Below are 18,087 nucleotides of genomic sequence, written 5' to 3'. Positions count from 1 at the left end.
TTGTCAAGTCTCCATTTAAAAATCACATAATACTTAAAATGTCATTTATTTTATTAGAGAGAGATGAGAAATCAAGATCACTTTGAAGCTTTGAACTGACCTTCTGATGTCCACAAGTTTGAGTCCCTTCATCCCCTTGGCTCAGGTGAGGTCCTGGTATTGGATCCACTTGACCTTTAGGGAAGCTGGGAATTTACAACTTGTACATTTCACTCCTGTGTATAAATTTATTTTTGAGCTGTGTGTTCAATTGGATATGGTCTTTGGTGTTCAGGAGTTGATTTCAATGGGATCTTGTGATGAGGTGACTCATCCCACCCCACATGACTGCGGTATAATGCAGGCGCTAGCACTAAAGCCTACTCTTTGGCGTAAGAATGTTTTACTGATTCTGGAACGAGGTCGGAAAAAGCTGGTAAGATTAACTTTTCCTCATTTGGGCACTCCATTACGAACTCAGGTGTCTCGTCTTTTGCAGCCAAAAGAATACAGTGACCGTACGTCAAGTTCTCCCAAAAGAGAGACTTGATGTTTCTGGGTATGTCCTCCTCCAACTGGAGTGTAATTTCATATAAATGATAAGGAACACTTACCCTCATATCCAGTGTTACCGCCATGATATCCTCACTTAATGCTACTGCTGCCAGACAATCCATCAGTTTCCAGCGAGCCGTTGAGACTTCTGGTGCGCTGTCCAGCATAGTCACTGCGTACTCCCCGTTCAGAAGCAAAGTCCTCGGTATTATGGGCATGCCTTATTTTAATTCCGACTACCTTTTTCTTTTGAATTGAGGTTTTAGGAGTATTTGATTTCTCTTCTTTATTAATGATGTAGTCAGACGAGCATTGTGATTCCTTCTTCGGTTTCACATGCTCTGATCGTACTCCTTTCTTCGAGCATGTAACAGATGACTTCTGAAAGGAATGAAAGGAACGTGTATCAGTATCCTGATACCTCTCAGGCTTTCTAATGTTATCATGGTTTCTGAGATTATATATTTTTTCAGCGGCTTCCTACTGCGGAGACCCACCCCATGATTGTGACTTTTCATTATACTTTTGTTTATTATCCCATTTCTTCTTTACCAAAGGATTGGATGCTTGCTTAGAGTTATCCTTTTCAGAATTAATCTTTTTTTTTCTACCCCCCCCAAACTCCCTGCCCCTGTTCCCCATCAGCCACCACGCCACTACTATTATGTTTTGGAGCGAAGCTGCCCAGTCACTTAATATTGCAGAGAACTGCAGTCATGCGGTTACAATGAGATTCTTACATTTTGGTCTCCCAGCTACAGGTGGAGAAGTTACCTTCATGGTTGAGGCACACAAAGCATTTAGGACAGAGGTATTTTATTCTTGGGTTAAATTCCTGGCTACAATTGCTCATACACAAGCATTTCATACCTACATTGAGGATGAACCCCCAAAGGAATAAACTCCATATGAAGATATAGAGATTCCTCTATCTTGCCTCTATCTTACCAAGAAATACTAATTGGTTTAAAGGCGCCCTCCCACAGACAAAAAAAAATGTGAGACTCAGTCCTTTCAATAACCGGTCTTACCTGCATAAACACCACATCTTGACACTGCTAATTTAACTGCAGGACAAATGTGTACACTATAGGGAGGTTTATGACACTTTACACAGTTCATAATGTAAACATTAACAGTAAACCCTGCGTGGACTGCTCAAGCCGCACAACCACAATTGGCTACTACTGGTATCAGCCCTCAAACACTGAATGCCATTATGGGAAAGATTCCCAGCAGTCGGGAGCCAATTCAATTCTGGATACCACAAAAAACAAGTCAGCTTGAAGCAGTGTTCCCCCACATGGGCCCGCAGGAGAAACACAGAATACTAACTATTTGCTTGCCTATGGGGATGGCTCCCCCGGTGGAACGTTGCACAACTTGGGGTACAGTCTTCGCTGCCGTTTATGCCAGAACACATGGTATCCCCTTCTCTGGCTGTTTTTCCTGAGGTACTGAAGCAGCTTCAGAATGATTATGGTGCAGTACCCGCCCTGGACTTAGGGATGAAACTGATGGGCAATTGTGCTGCAGTGTCCGCCATTATGCTGAGCAACATAAAGGGGGAGGCAGCTGCATTGGCTATATTCCAATGCCAGAGGGATCTTACTCCTGCACAGTAGGCGAAGAAATTACCAAAATTATCGAAGAAACCTATGCTACGCTAGGTAGAGATAATTCCACTCATCACCAGGGTGGACCCGCACCAGATGATATGTGCCACAGAGAACTAGTTTAGTGTATATAGTGACTGACCACACGTGATCCAGTAGAACTGGGATGACTGGTAATGGGAATTTATTTTTGAGGGTGATATTGTTTATTGCCCTGTAATCAATGCAAGTTCTTAACTCGCCATTCGCCTTGGAAAACAAAAAATAAATGCAATGCTGCAGGAGATTTCGAAGGGCAGATCAAACCATTCTGTAGATACTTATCAAGATACTCATGCAAATACAGATTTTCTTGTTCTGTCAGGGCATAAATTCTGCTGCAAGGGATTCTGGCTCCCGGCACCTGATCTATCTGACAATCGTAAGTGCGGTGAGGAGGTAGGGTTTTCACACTTATATCCTTAAAAACATCTACAAAGGCTTCATATTCCGCGGGGAGTGAGGTGCCTTGCTCTTCTGCTGTAGCAACACAATGACTTTGCGTTGGACTTTGTTTGTTATTTAGAGCATAGGTTATGAAGTGACTGGGATCAGCTGCTTTATTGTTATTCTCGTCTGGTGAAAGACCACTTTGGAAACCCCAGTCAGTCAAATGTTATACTTCTGTTGTTAACATAGAGTCTTGGGTTGTGAGTAGTAAGCCAAGGCATACCCAATATGATGCCAAATTGGGGCGACACAATAATACCAAAACACAGTTGTTCCTTGTTCATGTTACTTTGTAAACATTTTAGAGTATCAACCCTCTTGTGGTGGGTAATTGGACCGGAGGTTATAAGAGTTCCATCCACTTCACGTACAGTTTCTGATCGTTCTTTTGGTATTACTGGGATTCTCAACTTGGCACAATAATCAGTGTTAATAAAATTGCCAGTGGCTCCAGAGTAAATCATTAACACAACGTCTTTGGTCTTAGTAACCATGGTTTTTTGAATATTCAGCATAAGGTGAGGGGTCGATGACCGTAGACGGTTGGCTACTAATTTCTCAGGAGGGTTTTTGTTGGAACTCGGGAAACCTCCTCCTTTTTCCACGAGCCTTCTAGTTTTCTGATTCTTTAGTGGTGGTTTGTAAGATGGAGACTTTATTCCCTTTGTTTTTTGGGTGGACAGAACACTAGCGGACAAAGTGTCTCTTTTTGCCACAGAAAGACACAGCCGTCGCTTGCGCCGTGTATCTTTGTGTTCATGTGTGTGGAGCTTTTTAACCCCTCCAATTTTTTTATTGGTTCACTGTAGTCATGAATAATTGTAGGTCACCTGTCTTTTGTTCACACATAGGTGTGCAAGTCTGTTTTTTTTATTGCCTTTGCGATCAGAGAGTCTATGATACAGACACAAGATGAGTGCTATTAAATCCTTGCTAATGCTTGTTTGGGGATCTACTTGAGATGTCAATCAATCAATCAATCAATCACATACATTTATATAGCGCGCTACTTACCCGGAGGGTCTCAAGGCGCTAGGGGGGGGAGTGCTGCTACTGCTCGAACAGCCAGGTCTTGAGCTTCTTCCTGAAGGAGAGGTGGTCTTGGGTCAGGCGCAGGTCGGTCTGAAGGGAGTTCCAAGTCTTGGCGGCCAGGTAGGAGAAGGACCTTCCTCCTGCTGTCGTTCTCCGGATGCGGGGGTCGGCGGCGAGGGCGTGGCTGGCTGATCGGAGACGTCGTTTGGGAACGTGGAAGTTGATGCGGTTGTTGAGGTAGCTGGGGCCTTGATCGTGTAGGGCTTTGTGTGCGTGGGTGAGGAGGCGGAAGGTGATTCTTTTGTTGACGGGGAGCCAGTGCAGGTCTCTCAGGTGTCCGGAGATGTGGCTGTGTCGTGGGATGTCGAGGATGAGTCTGGCTGAGGCGTTCTGATTCGCTGGAGTCTCTTCTGGAGCTTGGCGGTGGTTCCGGCGTAGAGGGCGTTGCCGTAGTCCAGTCGGCTGGTGACGAGGGCCTGGGTGACCGTCTTCCTTGTCTCGGTGGGGATCCACCGGAAGATCTTCCGTAGCTTGCGCAGAATGTTGAAGCATGACGAGGAGACGGCGTTGACTTGTCTGGTCATGGTGAGGGAGGAGTCCAGGATGAAGCCCAGGTTGCGTGCGTGGTCTGTCAGTTTGGGTGCCTGCCCAGGGCGGGGGGCCACCAGGAGTCGTCCGAGGCAGAGGGCGAGGAAACAGGATGAGGACTTCCGTCTTGTCTGAGTTCAGTTTCAGGCGGCTGGTCGTCATCCACTCGGCTACGTCTTTCATCCCTTCGTGAAGGTTGGCTCTGGCGGCGGCGGGGTCGTTGGTCAGGGAGAGGATCAGCTGGGTGTCGTCAGCGTAGGAGATGATGTTGAGGTTGTGTTGGCGTGCGATGGCTGCGAGGGGGCTCATGTCAAGTCTTTTAAATCATGTCTGAGACACTGGTAATATAAGGCATCCCTTTTTTTCTTCGAGCTTATTTGTTTCAAAGATGAGACAATTAAACTGTGTATGATACACAACAAGATCTTTGTTGCCCTGTTTTATCTCTAGCAATTCTCTGCCTGCAGACCCAGTGATGGTCTGCAATTTAATATTTCTTCAAATTCTTCCTAGAAATTTCTCCAGTTATATAGCAGGGGGCTGTCCATGTTAACCAACGGTACCGCAGATTGTGCTACGTCCCCACCTAAATAAGAAATAAAAAACTCTTTTGTGGATTGGTGGTCTGGGAAAACCAATTGTCTCACCATGAAATGTAGCTGTACTTGAGTGAGGAAGGTCTGATCTTGAGCAGGATCCCCCATGAAGCGTTCAGGTGGGCCCAGTGGAACAGGCGTGGGGACTGTGACAGAAACTACAGGTGGATTGGATACTAGACCGGGACTCAAGGTAGGTAGAGGTGGGAAAGACCCTACCTGGCTCTGTGACAATGTTACAGCCTCTAGCCGAGCTGCAACCAGTTCCTTCTGGACCAAGGCCAACATTTTACATATATCTTCTAAGGAAGAAATTGTAATGGTACTGCTCAGGAGGAACTAAATACCTTTGGGTTTGAAATTCTGTCAAGAGTGTGTTCCTCAGGAGCAGTACCCTCCAATGCCCACCTTTTAGCAGCACCAACTTTGTGATATTGATTATACAAGAGTTTCAGAGTGGCTGGATAGGGTAAGGGTTTTGCGGAGCATACTGCTGGGCGGAAGACCTGGAACAATGATTTTTCAATTCAATTCAAATTGTTTTTATTTGTTTGACCTGGAACAACGAAGAGTGACAATTAATACAATTAATACAATGTACTTAACAAAGGGAAAATATATGTTTCTATACTATCTATATACTATTAACCAGTCTTACCTGTAAGGGACAAACAGATGTGTGAAGTCTATTGTATTTTACAAATCACAGGCATTCATGCTTGTCTTACACAGTCATGCAATTCAGTCTCTAATATCCCTTCTTGCATGAATGCTTCGGTCAGTATTCAACAATCACAGTTCTTTGTTATTATGTATGTTATCCAAATGGCATATCTATCATGCATGTTTGTTTATACATAGTCCAGAATACTTCCATTCAAGTTGCTCATTATCAGCACAGAGTTTCCAGTTCTTGGATTTATTTAAACTGTTTGTTTGAGCTCTTCCTTTTCCCTGTTTACGAGCACACTTAATGCAAATTACTTTACATGTTTGCTGAAAGCTCTGTTCTTCTTATTTGAGAGCACACTATTGAAAACTTCACTATCAAGCCACTCAAGTGGGGTTAAGCATTCATGAGCAAGTTTCCATGCTCTGTCACCATTCACTAAAGAAGGTAACATGAAGCGCATAAGCATGTGTCTCCTATCGTGATTCTGAAGACAGTACCTGCAGTACAACGGGTGCCAAGAATCCGGACTGGGAACTGCTGCGAAGCTGCTGCCAGGGAATCTGATCCGATCACGAGCATGCAACAGAGGGGTCGTATTTATGCACTATTGCATCCAAGATGGCGGCCGCAAGTTGAAAAGGTCGCAAGACTACACGCTGCAGCACATAGAAGGCAAACAGAATTAGTATGGCACATTTGCTTTTGTGTACTTAGTGCATGCAGCTATGGTCATAGCCTCATTATTGCACTACCATGAATACCACATTTTGTCACTCTTTCCAGGTGTGGATTGCACTACCATTTGCCTTCAGTTATAATACCATACATGTCATGGTTTTTATCATCCTTTCCAGTTCTTGTATGACTTGACCTTTGTCTTTAACTTTAGTACCACACATGCCATGTTTTTTCCACTCTTCCAGTCACTGATATGGTATTACCACCTGTGATACAACATTATTGTTTGTCTTTAGCTAGTGAGGTCTTTCAGCACTGTAATTGTTGCACTATGAGTGGTCACTTGAGCTGTTCCTATTGAGCCTAAGAGGAAACCTGCCCCTGTGGAGCAGGCTTGACCAGAGATCATGACACATGCAGAGAAACTGCAGTGCATTTTTCAACCTATCAGGGTCTTGACGTTAGTATACCCAGAATGCAGTGCAAATGTATTAACAGTAATAGCAGACTTCTGATTCTTACATCTGTACATAACCCAAACAGTGCACAAAGAGATCAATAGTTCACAAAAAATTCATTGTATTGCTCAGAAAGTGAAGCTCTAATTTTTACATCTGTACCCAACCCAAACAGTGCACAAAGAGATCAATAGTCCACAAAAAATCTTTGTATTGCTCAGAAAGTACAACTCTAATTCTGATATGTTGTGATGTTTTTCTCAGACCCAATTTAATACAATAAATCAAAATTGTCATAAAGGAATTCAGAAATAACTCATTGTATGACTTCATTATAATGCTGTGATCCATCACAATAAAGGCAATACTAGTAGTTGACATTTTCATAGTTATAAAGAAATATTTGTCAACTCAGATATAGCCATAGTGGCCCAAATTCCAGACATGTATGAATGAATACTCCGCCTTTGTAACAGATCGAAAGGACCACAGTAAAATTATAAAAGAAAGAAAAACAACCAATAATTTAGATTTACTCAGTGATCGCAGCTATAATAACCACTTTATTTCATGGCTGCATAAATTACAAATCATTAAAACAAAATTAAACTTAAAAAATGACTTATTGGATGTTTGTCCAGTCAATTCTCCCGTGGTTTGCCATCTGGAAATGTTGATATATTTTCATGTCTATCAGTTCATTATGCAACAGGCCAAAGAACAAAACAAGAGTGCAACAAATCATATGCACACGCGAGAGAGTAAAGCAAACAGTACAATACAGTTCTTAATGTTCATAAATAAAGATGACGATGTCCTGATTCGGTGTAGTTAATTTTTTAATGCAGTGTTCCTGAGCGAACAAGCCAACACGTGTTTCGTCTGTGGGTTGTGAAACGCCTTAGACTTCTTCAGCGCTGTTGTGTACAAAGTAGGTGCTTAGACCTTTAAACCGGTGATACTTCCGTACCGGTAGGTCTAAATTATTAGGTTGCACCGGTGTGAATCCTAAACTCTCCGGTGCTGTTGGTCTTGGATCCAAAGTGATTGGCTGAGCTGAGCCTCTACAGCCCGTGTTCGCCGAGTGTGGCGCTTCAAACATCAAGTCCAGACATATTAATGAGGAACGGCATAATGAGCCATGTGGATATCCGTGGCGGGTACGCCTCACGTTCCACGTAATCTTGGGATCTCTTGTCATCCAGTTGACATCTAGGTCCTCTAAGAGGCCCCCAAAGAGATCGCAAGGCGTTACCCTTGATTCCTTTTTGGTGCGTGCCTCAAGGATTCTAGACAACAAAATTATATTGGCAGAAAGCTGCTTATCAATGGATATAGGAGATAATAATTCACCTCTTGCAGACACTAATCTTTGTAATGATCCTGTAACTGTACAAAATGAAATCACTCAATGGGTCGATACTGCCCTTTGAGGGCACAATAATTGTTCAAACCTCACCCAGTCTTTCCTTGTCAACTGTAGGTGGGCCTTCAATGAAGAGGAAGAAGAAAATCAAACACAAGGGTTTAAACCAAGCGCCAAGTATTAGATCAAAGTAGACCCCAAATGCACAACATAGAAGGGGGGACATGGTCAATCCACCATCATTAGCTTGCACAGATAAGACTCTGACCTCTACCTCTGATCCTTTGAACCGGTCAATCTTGGACATTATAATCAGTAAACTCGAGTCTGTACTGATCACTGGTCTTTCACCCCTATTGAATGGACTTAGTAAACTGGAGGATTCTGTGATAGTTATAAAATTCAATAGATGGTATCAGAGTGCACAATAGCATAGTGAGGTCTGCCCCACGGACTCATGGTCTAATTGAAGGTGAACACGAGGCTGATATACCCAACATACAGATCCGAAATCAGTCTTGCACTGCCGTTCATCCCATTCCCCTCCCTCCGCTATCACTCGCAAAATGGGCCACGGCATAGGGGTGGGAGTGGTTGGGGATGAAGGACAAATAAAGGTAGCATCACTAGAGTTGATGACTCTAACAAAAAAGGATCCAGGGGTATGGAGGATTGGGCCCAACAAGGAGGTAGTGGAAGTGATGTTAGACCAAATTTAGGGGAATTCCTTCAAGTAGTACAGAAGTCAATCCCAATCAGGCAAGGCTGTATCTTCCACCTGAGTGCTGACCTTATGGGACAATTATAACTACCTACCTGCTTATAGGAATGAGTTCACCAGTCAATTGAAAAATAAAGTCTGTCACTGGCTGTCACATAACACTGATTTTACAATCTCTAGCTTCCAAGATATCTTATTTGTTGGACCCGCTACATGTGGTGATAACCTATGTTGGGAAGGTACAGGTCATGGTATTTGCATTATGCCCCTGGGGTATTTCTATAGACATCTCATGCATACTTGCGCAACTGCACCAGACAGTGGTTCCTCAACCCAGGATATGCACTGGGGTCACCTGACCTATGCAATAGCAACTCTTTATAGGTTCCAGACACACTCTGATCTTGATAGTTTAGATTGACTCCAGAATGGTAATGATGAATGTAAAAATAGGCCACCAAATGCATCAATACGTTGTCCACAGAGGGCTAGATCTTATAAAGCTAACACCCTTTAATTCAGCAGTTCACAAGCACTGAACAACAACTTAAAGTGTTCTTGTGGAATGTTGAAGGGTTAAGGTGAACATTGCCTGATTCCAACTGGACCAAACTAGTGTATGGGTGTTACAAATGCCTGTTTCTGAAAATGTGGGCTACTGAACCAATCTACAGGGCGAGTTTTACTAATTATAGTGTTCAAGCTAGACCATTGTCGGCAGATTGACCGGCTGGTGGATAACTTATTGGGGTCAAGACCAGTTTGGCCTGTAAAGCCGTCAGGCTAAACATTGAGTCAGCTGATGTCTTGACCTAAAATCCCTAAAAGGGGAGTTTGCATTTAGGTTATTTAACATATATAATCGCTAAGTAAAAGAGTTAGCAAGAGGCATAAATAAATTGCAGATCCCTTCCCTTAAGAGATGTACAAATGTGGGGCAGCAAGTTTTGTTCTTTACCCTAAGCTATGGTGTCTGCGCTTGCAATGGGCGGATGCCATCTGATCCAGATGCAACTTTTACCTTTAAAAGGGTGAATACACAAAGCAGGATCGATTCTATAATGGTCGATCTAGATTTGTGGCCCAAAGTACATGATATGACTGTTCTGGCCAGACAAAATAGTGATCATAATGCATTGGTTATAGGGCTAATTGACATTCCTTATCTGACAAACTGTACTGGTAGAGTGGCCCTGCCCACAACCACTACAAATAATGATAAGCAGTTTTAATGGAGCTATGTAGTATCAGATGAAAAGTCTCTAGCTGCTATTTATGCCGAAGTAGTCTCAATTCTGCTTATTTTTAGAGATTCTGCTCTGATGATCCAAGAACTATAATTAGTGTCTCCCATTTCCTTAGTGGCCATTAAGAGCTGTTTCTGTAAACAATGTCAAAGCGTCTTCGTTAGACAGAATGACACGCCCTGGTGCAATGGGAACTGTAAACAGGCTAGAACCACTACAGTCCCTGTTGTGAAGAAGGGGAATAGCGGTATTATAACCAAGAGAAGAAGGGCATACAGTAAGATACAGTTAGACGCCAAGAAAAGATGCGAGGAAGACAACTGTTGCACCCTAGTTGAGGCATCTAGAATGAAAGATTGGAAGTTATTCTGACACATATTGGCCAAAGGAGCAGTGCATATGGTAAAAAAAGAGGATTTTATTTATTCCACCGCATGTCTGGAAAGAGCACTTTATGAAGTTGTACTCAAGAGAGGTAAAGGAAACAGACACCGAGATTATCAAGAATGGCCAAAATCAACCAATTGAAATAGAGGTATGGGAAGTAGTTAGTTTTACATGGGAAGAAACTATTTCTTCAATTGGCAGCTTTCGAAAGAGCAACGCGCCAGGGCTGGATAAAATACCTGGAGACATTTTCCGACTTGAGCCCACTATATGGGGATTTATACTTCATTCAATTTTTACTGCTAAAGCTTGGGGGGGGGGGGCAATCCCCTGCACATGGATGGGTGCCACAATTATCCCAAATTTTAAGAAAGGGGACAAAGGGGACCACCTCCAATTATAGGCCAATTAGCCTTACAGACAATGCACAGATAGTCTTTTGCAAATTGATCTTGAACCATTTACACACCTGGATTGAGGAAAATAATATTATGTCACATCTGCAAGCAGGTTTCAGGGCATCCACAAGCACTCTAGACCAGGTGTTCCAATTCCTTTTGCTCATTTGGAAGGATGTTACTATTAGGAAGCGTCACCTTTACGCTCTGTTTGTGGATCTCAAACATGCCTTTGACTCCATAAATTGTACTAAATTATGGGTCGCTCTGAGAGATGTGGGGTTGCCCAATGCTTTGTTACAACTCATAGTGTGTTTGCACCAAGATCACTATGCACAAGTTCGGTGGAACTAAGGTGGCAAACTCATTGGGAAGAATGGGAGTCCGCCAAGGTTGTGTGCTAGCCCCAACCTTGTTTACTTTATAAATGATGGGGCTAATTAACGCATTGTTTGACTGTGGGGGCAACCCTTCCAAACTTGCGGGCAGACTAATTCCTTCACTCCTTTTTGCTGACGATACTCTGTTGATCACAAAAACACCAATGGGTATGCAGAATGTATTAAATTGGTTCGCAACAGCTTGTTTTGATTTTGGCCTTGAAATCAATTGCTCAAAAACTACATTTACGTCTTTTAACCCCATACATCTTTCAAAGGGAAGCTGAGGCTAGGCCCAAATATCTTCGAACAAGTCAAAGTTTTTGATTATCTAGTGGTTAGACTGACTAGCAATTTGATATGGTCTGACCAAATCCAAAAGAGTAGTTTTGTACTTCAGCACGTGGACACCGCAGTTGTTAAAAAAACAAAATTGATCTGTTTAAGTCCCCATTTCTCCTGTGATTGAAATACATTGAGCTAGAGGGCAGGAAGCTGTTTTCTATGGTGCTGAGTTGTGGGGCATGGAATGGATGTAGAGTTTAGAACTGGTGGAATATAAATTTATGAGATCAATATTATTAAACTTTCCAATAAACACACCACTACTGCTTGCTCGGCTAGATCTTGGGCTAAAGAGTATCACCCACATCGCTGCACTGAAGGTTTTAGTGTTTTGGGTTAGATTATGGACGAGTAAGACTCAGATTCCAGTTAAAGAAGCCATAGCTGATGTACAAATCTTTGATAACTCAGTTGGACGAATGGCGTGGTTCAGGGAGGTCAGGCATTGGCTGGCTACACCCGGGCTGAGGGACCTGTGGGAGTACCCTAAATCCCTGACGAAAGAAGCGGTACCTCTTTTTAAAAGCAACGTTTTGGAATTTCATTCAGGATTTCTGTTTTAATGCCGTAGCACCAGTCTCTTTAACTGAAAGGTTCCTAGATTTTAAATCTATATGTTTGGTCGAGGCAGTCATGGATGAGATTGAACCTCCACATGCACATGCACTTTATATACAATTTAGGAATGGAACTCTGCCCTTGAACTACAGCAGAAGTAAATGGAAGCATGCTACTGTAACCCCATTGTATCTCATGTGTAGTCTCAGCCCTGAATCTGTAGATCATTTTAGGGTTTTTGTCCCATCTATGCACAGGTTAGGAAAAGTGGATAATTCCGGTATGCAATCTTTTATCTTTCACACGACCAGTTGAAGCTCTGGGAGTGCTTAGATTCAACCCTACAAAATGGCCAGTGTTTACATTAACAAGATACTTGGTCTATGCCTGGCGCATTAGGATTAAGATCTTAACCATTACTAAGTAATATGGTCTCAACATGAGTGCTCCCTTGAGTAGTTTTTCTAGAAACAATATTATTACCGGAGTTAAACATAATGTATTTTTTGGAGAGATTAAAGTCCTTATAACATGTTCTTAATCCCAGGGATGTATTTATCTAAGAGTAGGGATATACGAGAAACTGGATAAATCAGTGCCAATTGGGACCCAGGTTCTATTGGGATTGTTTTTTCTTTCATTGCTGATGATTATATGTTTATATACTATGCTTATTTTATGAAATGGTGATCTTTTTATGATGTTTAGTTTTTTATCATTGTATGATGTATGTTTAAGGAAGAGTATTGTGTATATTGAAATGTGAAGTATCATTAATTAGTCGAATAAAGTTATTACTACTGCTACTGAATTTCTGAGTGAGATTTTCAACCACAAAGGTTTACCTAATGCTATTCTGACTGATAATGACCCTGAGTTTGTATTGGTGGACATGGAGGAATTTTTAGAAAGGAAAGGTATGAAGCACAGGAAGTGTTCACTGTACCATGCTGAAGGGAATGGTAAAATTGAGAAATTCGATAGAAATGTAATAGGGCAATTAAAGAATGAATTCAACTGGAGGAAAATTCAAAAAGATGTTGAAAGGAAGGGTTGAAGACGTTTTTATTTGCTTATAGGATTTCGCAACATGCCACCACAAGTGAGGTCCCTTTTGAATTATTCAGGGTGAGGAAGGCAAATACAGTTTTGTCCCCAGGTTGGCTGTACTGGGGAAAAAAATAACGTGTCTTGGGAGTTGTTTAAAGATGGTGGTGGAAAAGAAAGTTTGTGTGTGGAAAAGAATAAGCTGACGTTTGACATTTGTAAGGGTGAAAGATCTGGATGTGTCTATGGGGGATTTGGTGTTGATAAAAAACCCACTGTCCTTGAAATGCGAGTTCAAATTCATGGGACCCCAGAGAAGTGTCAAACTTTTCAAAAAGTGCTGTTAATTTTATTTATTTATTTATTTATTTATTTATTTATTGAGTTTTCAAAGCGTAACAGCTACCCAAAAAGGGTTTCCCGGCGCTGATAAGATAATAAGCAGTTGAGCAGATCACATTACTCTGATGAGAAGCAGGGGCAAATTATTGATTAAACAGCCAGGTCTTTATGGCTCTGCGAAAATGAACATAGCTTGTTTCCATGCGTAAATTCAGAGGGAGGGAATTCCATAGCTTAGGACCTAACAGGGAAAAGGACCTTCCCCCCAATCATGGCGCGACGGACTTTGGGCACGCTAAAAAGGCCCTGAGATGAGGATCTCAGGCAGCGGGCAGGGGTGTAGGTGTGAACCAGGGATTGTGAGTATCTTGGGGCAATGCCCCATTTGATTCTGTGCATAAAACTAAGGGTCTTGAATTTAACTCTGTTTTCGACTCTTAGCCAGTGCAGTGCCCTGAGATGACCTGACATGCGTTCCATTCATGACACTTGCAAAGCAGTCTTGCAGCGGCGTTTTGCACAAGCTGAAGACGTCTCATGACAGCCTGTGATGACCCTAAGTAAAGGACATTTCCGTAGTCTAAACAGGAGGTGATTAGGGCATTGACTACAGTCTTCTGTGTGTCACCAGGCAGCATCCATATGATTTTCCTGAGCCACCTCAGGATGGTGAAACAGGTTGTTGTTAAATTACTAACTTGGGGCTCCATAGATAGGCCATTGTCAATGATGATGCCCAGATTACGTACATGGTGCGACGGAATGGGAAGAGATCCCATTTCTGGGGGCCAATGTCTTGGGGTCCAAAGACCCTGATTTGGGCCAAGTGTTAAAACCTCCGTTTTACCACCATTAAGCTTAAGCAGGTTGTCCCTCATCCATGTGGCAATTTTGCTAAGGCCTGACTGCAGGAGGGAGGAGGAATCCTGGTCCCCATTAGAGAGTGAGAAAATTATCTGCAAGTCATCTGCATAAGTAAACATGGTTAGACCTACCGATTCGGCGATCTGAGCAAGAGGGGTTACATATAGATTAAAAAGCAGAGAACTAAGCACCGAGCCCTGGGGAACTCCATAAGGGGACGGGTGGATATTAGAGGATGCGGTATTGGAGGTAATCTGAAATGTCCTTTGAGTCAAAAATGATGTTATCCAATCCAGGGCTATACCACTAATGCCCATGGCAGAGAGTGACTTTAACAAAATGTTGTGGGAGATGGTATCAAACGCTGCGCTGAGATCAAGTAGAATCAGCGCAGCTGAGTCTCCTCTGTCTACCAAATGGCGTAGGTTTTCTGTCACCCCAAGCAGTGTTGTCTCTGCCAAAAACCCAGGGCGGAAGCCTTACTGAGAGGGATGGAGTATGTCGTTCGCCTCCGTTTACCGGGCAAGGTGGTAGTGAACATGTTTCTCTAAAACTTTGGAGAAAGCAGGCGGAGGGAAATAGGACGAAAGTTAGCCAGGATTTTAGGATCAGTCGTTGTTTTTTTTTAGCAACGGTGAGACCATGGCATGTTTCCACATGGACGGGACCGTGGCAGTGTTTAGGGACAAATTCAGCGCCTTGCAAATTACAGAACGTTGCGGGGTATCCAGGAGTTTGAGAATGGAAATTGGGAGAGGGTCGGCTGGAGAGGCAGATTTCAATTTCCCTAAATCTCCTGAAGGCCTTGAACATTCATCTCCGGCCAGGACGTTAGTGGCTCATAGGACAGATCTGGTGGATAGGAGATGCCCACCTCCCGGGGCCAGGATCAGGCTTCCTTGCAGCGTGTGCCTGATGCTGTTTAGAGATGTCCTGATAGATGGTATCAATCTTACTAGTGAAGAACAGCGCCAATTCTTCGAATTGAACATTACTCAGAGGAAGGGGTTTAGCTATAGTTTGGGAGCCTGCTAACTCTTTTACTAGGTTAAATAGTGTTTTTGATTTATTTGTGGCCTCTGACATAATCTTCGCCACATAACCAGCTCTAGTTGCAATACAGGCTTTGTGGTAAAGCTTAAGTTCCTTCCTGTAAATCTGGCCAGCTGCTGGAGAATAGTCTTTCCTCCAGAGGCGTTCCAGACGTTTACATTTGGACTTTTCAGCCTTTAGTGAATTGTTAAACCACAACACCGGAGAGTTATGGGCTTTAATTTTATTGTGAGCAGGTGGCAGACATGTGTCTATGGCCCCCAAAAGCCACTTATTGGTCTTCATAGCCACTGTCTCCATGTCATCCATGTCTAATATCTCACCATGCTGCACAGTCTAAGGCGGAATTGAGGAGATACATGTCCAGCTTCTTCCAGTTCCTTTTACTGGATTGTACTGTCGTGTTAGGGAAAGCAGAAACCGCAGGGGCGGACACGCTAAATTTGGTGAGAAAGTGATCTGACCAGTGTAGGGGCAAAGCGGGAAAACAATATAGCAGGGGAATGCTGGTAAAAATAGGGTCCAATAGATGACCACCTATATGTGTGGCTCCCGAATTCCACAAACTGAGGTTCATGGCTGCAAGGTCATCGATCAAATTTTTGCCTGAATTATTCTGTGGGTCATCAAGATGGATGTTGAGGTCCCCTACAATGGACAAGTTGCTAGAGTTTACCAAGACAGAGGCAACCAAGTCTGAGAATTGAGTTGCCCATGTTAGTACAGAACCAGGCGGCCGATAGACCAGCAGACCAGTGAGAGTGAAATTAGGGTGCAATGAGAGTTTAAATAGGGCCATCTCACAGGCATTCAAAGAGACCGGTTCCAGAGTGCACTGCAGTGATTTTTTTAAATATAACTGCTATGACACCTCCCGTTCTTTTTGGTCTATCTTTTCTAACGATCGCATAATTTGACGGTAGGGCTTCCGCAATATCTGGGCCCGCACTGTCATGCAACCAAGTCTCGGTAAGAAACAGAGCGTTCAGTGTTTCGTCAGACAAAAGATCATAGATATTTCTTTTGTGTTTGCTGAGAGACCGGCAGTTCAGGCTGCCAAAAAGCCAAGTGTGTAACAGCTTGCAACCTGCGGACAAGTGTCGGCAAAGCTGGGGGATATCAAGCTGGAAATTACAGGTGGAACACGAGCTGAGGCTTTGCCTGTCATTCTGGATAATCATGCAATTTTGATTAGCAGGAATTCGTAGTGAATGCAACATCTCCGATGAATAGACCCTCACTGACGGTGAGTTTTTTCCAGGGATTAGGGGCCCAGGGCCCGGCCTGGCGCAGACGGGCGCAGACGGGCTTGCCTTTGACGCGCCATCGGCGCGCCACCGGCCGGTGGCGCGCCGTCACTGCGCGGCCGGGGAAAGGTGATCATATTATACAGGTGAGGGAGGGAGGGGCGAAGAAACTAGAGCATAGCCCCGGTCTGCTTCCCCCAAGATGTCTGCCCCCTTGCCTGTTCCGAGCACCAGCGCCTAAGCGGCTGAGCCAGGAAACAAAAGTGAATAAGGTGGGTAGCAATTCCAAAATAAAACAAAACAGTTTTGAAAGTGCAATTCGGCAGTAAAATACAATTTGCGCTGACTCTCTCTCCCGGCTTCCGCCTCAGGAGTGGGGGCTTACTAAGTCTCTAGCGCGCGAGGAATTGGCTTCTATTTGAGTGCAGGTGAGGGAGGGTGGGGCGAAGAAACTAGAGCGTAGCCCCGGTCTGCTACCCCCAAGATGTCTGCCCCCTTGCCTGTTCCGAGCACCAGCGCCTAAGCGGCTGAGCCAGGAAACAAAAGTGAATAAGGTGGGTAGCAAATTCTAAAATATAACAAAACAGTTTTAAAAGTGCAATTCGGCAGTAAAATACAATTTGCGCTGACTCTCTCTCCCGGCTTCCGCCTCAGGAGGGTGCTTACTAAGTCTCTAACGCACGAGGAATTGGCTTCTATTTGAGTGCAGGTGAGGGAGGGAGGGGCGAAGAAATTAGAGCGTAGCCCCGGTCTGCTTCCCCCAAGATGTCTGCCCCCTTGCCTGTTCCGAGCACCAGCTCCTAATCGGCTGAGCCAGGAAACAAAAGTGAATGATGAAGAAATATGGAAGATGAGAGAATCTGGAATCTTAACAGAATTGCAAAGTACAAGGAAATGATTTGGTGTGATGAGTTTACTGTGATGTAGTCCATTGTGTAGTGAATATCTTTGTATACGTTTATGATGTTACTTTTCGCTTGTTCCTTTCTTTTCTCATTTGATTTGCTTCTGGGATTTATCTTATTTGTATTTTAATGTAAATTTGTATAGAAGCGAGGTGTGTGGTATCTAGTAAAAGTTGTGGGGTATTTAGGTACGCTGTATTACAATAGGTTGTATAGGGTATTTAACATCTGAATATATAATAAGTAAATTGATTTAATCAATAAAAGGCAACATTACAGATTCAACTTTACTCTTATGCATTACATGGACTTTGCATAACTTAAGTTTATGTGTGAACTTAAAAAGATCAATTCCAGTGTCCACGAAATTCAGGGGTTTATTCGTGCAAAAAGATAAACCCAAGCCTAGTACATCAGTCTCAGTCTTAATGAGTGTTCTGGAAAAAAGATGAATTACCGTGAGTTAGTTCTTCATAACCATTATTGTTTCTTCTGTCCAAGCCTCTGTGTTTGCATGGCCCTTGCATTGCTTTTTTCTCCATCTCCAATATTTGTATTTTTGA

The 18,087-nt window shown here is 43.3% G+C and overlaps 1 protein-coding gene across 3 annotated transcripts in view; it reads left to right on the top strand.

Moving 5' to 3' along the window:
- CDK6 (cyclin dependent kinase 6) overlaps positions 1-18,087 on the top strand; it is a 460,135-nt gene that overhangs the window by 418,435 nt on the left and 23,613 nt on the right. The gene's annotated exons all lie outside the window — the stretch shown is intronic.

Source organism: Lissotriton vulgaris, chromosome 10 (genome assembly GCF_964263255.1).
Source record: "Lissotriton vulgaris chromosome 10, aLisVul1.2, whole genome shotgun sequence".
Taxonomy (NCBI): Eukaryota; Metazoa; Chordata; class Amphibia; order Caudata; family Salamandridae; genus Lissotriton; species Lissotriton vulgaris.
This window is presented reverse-complemented; position numbering and strand designations above follow the sequence as displayed.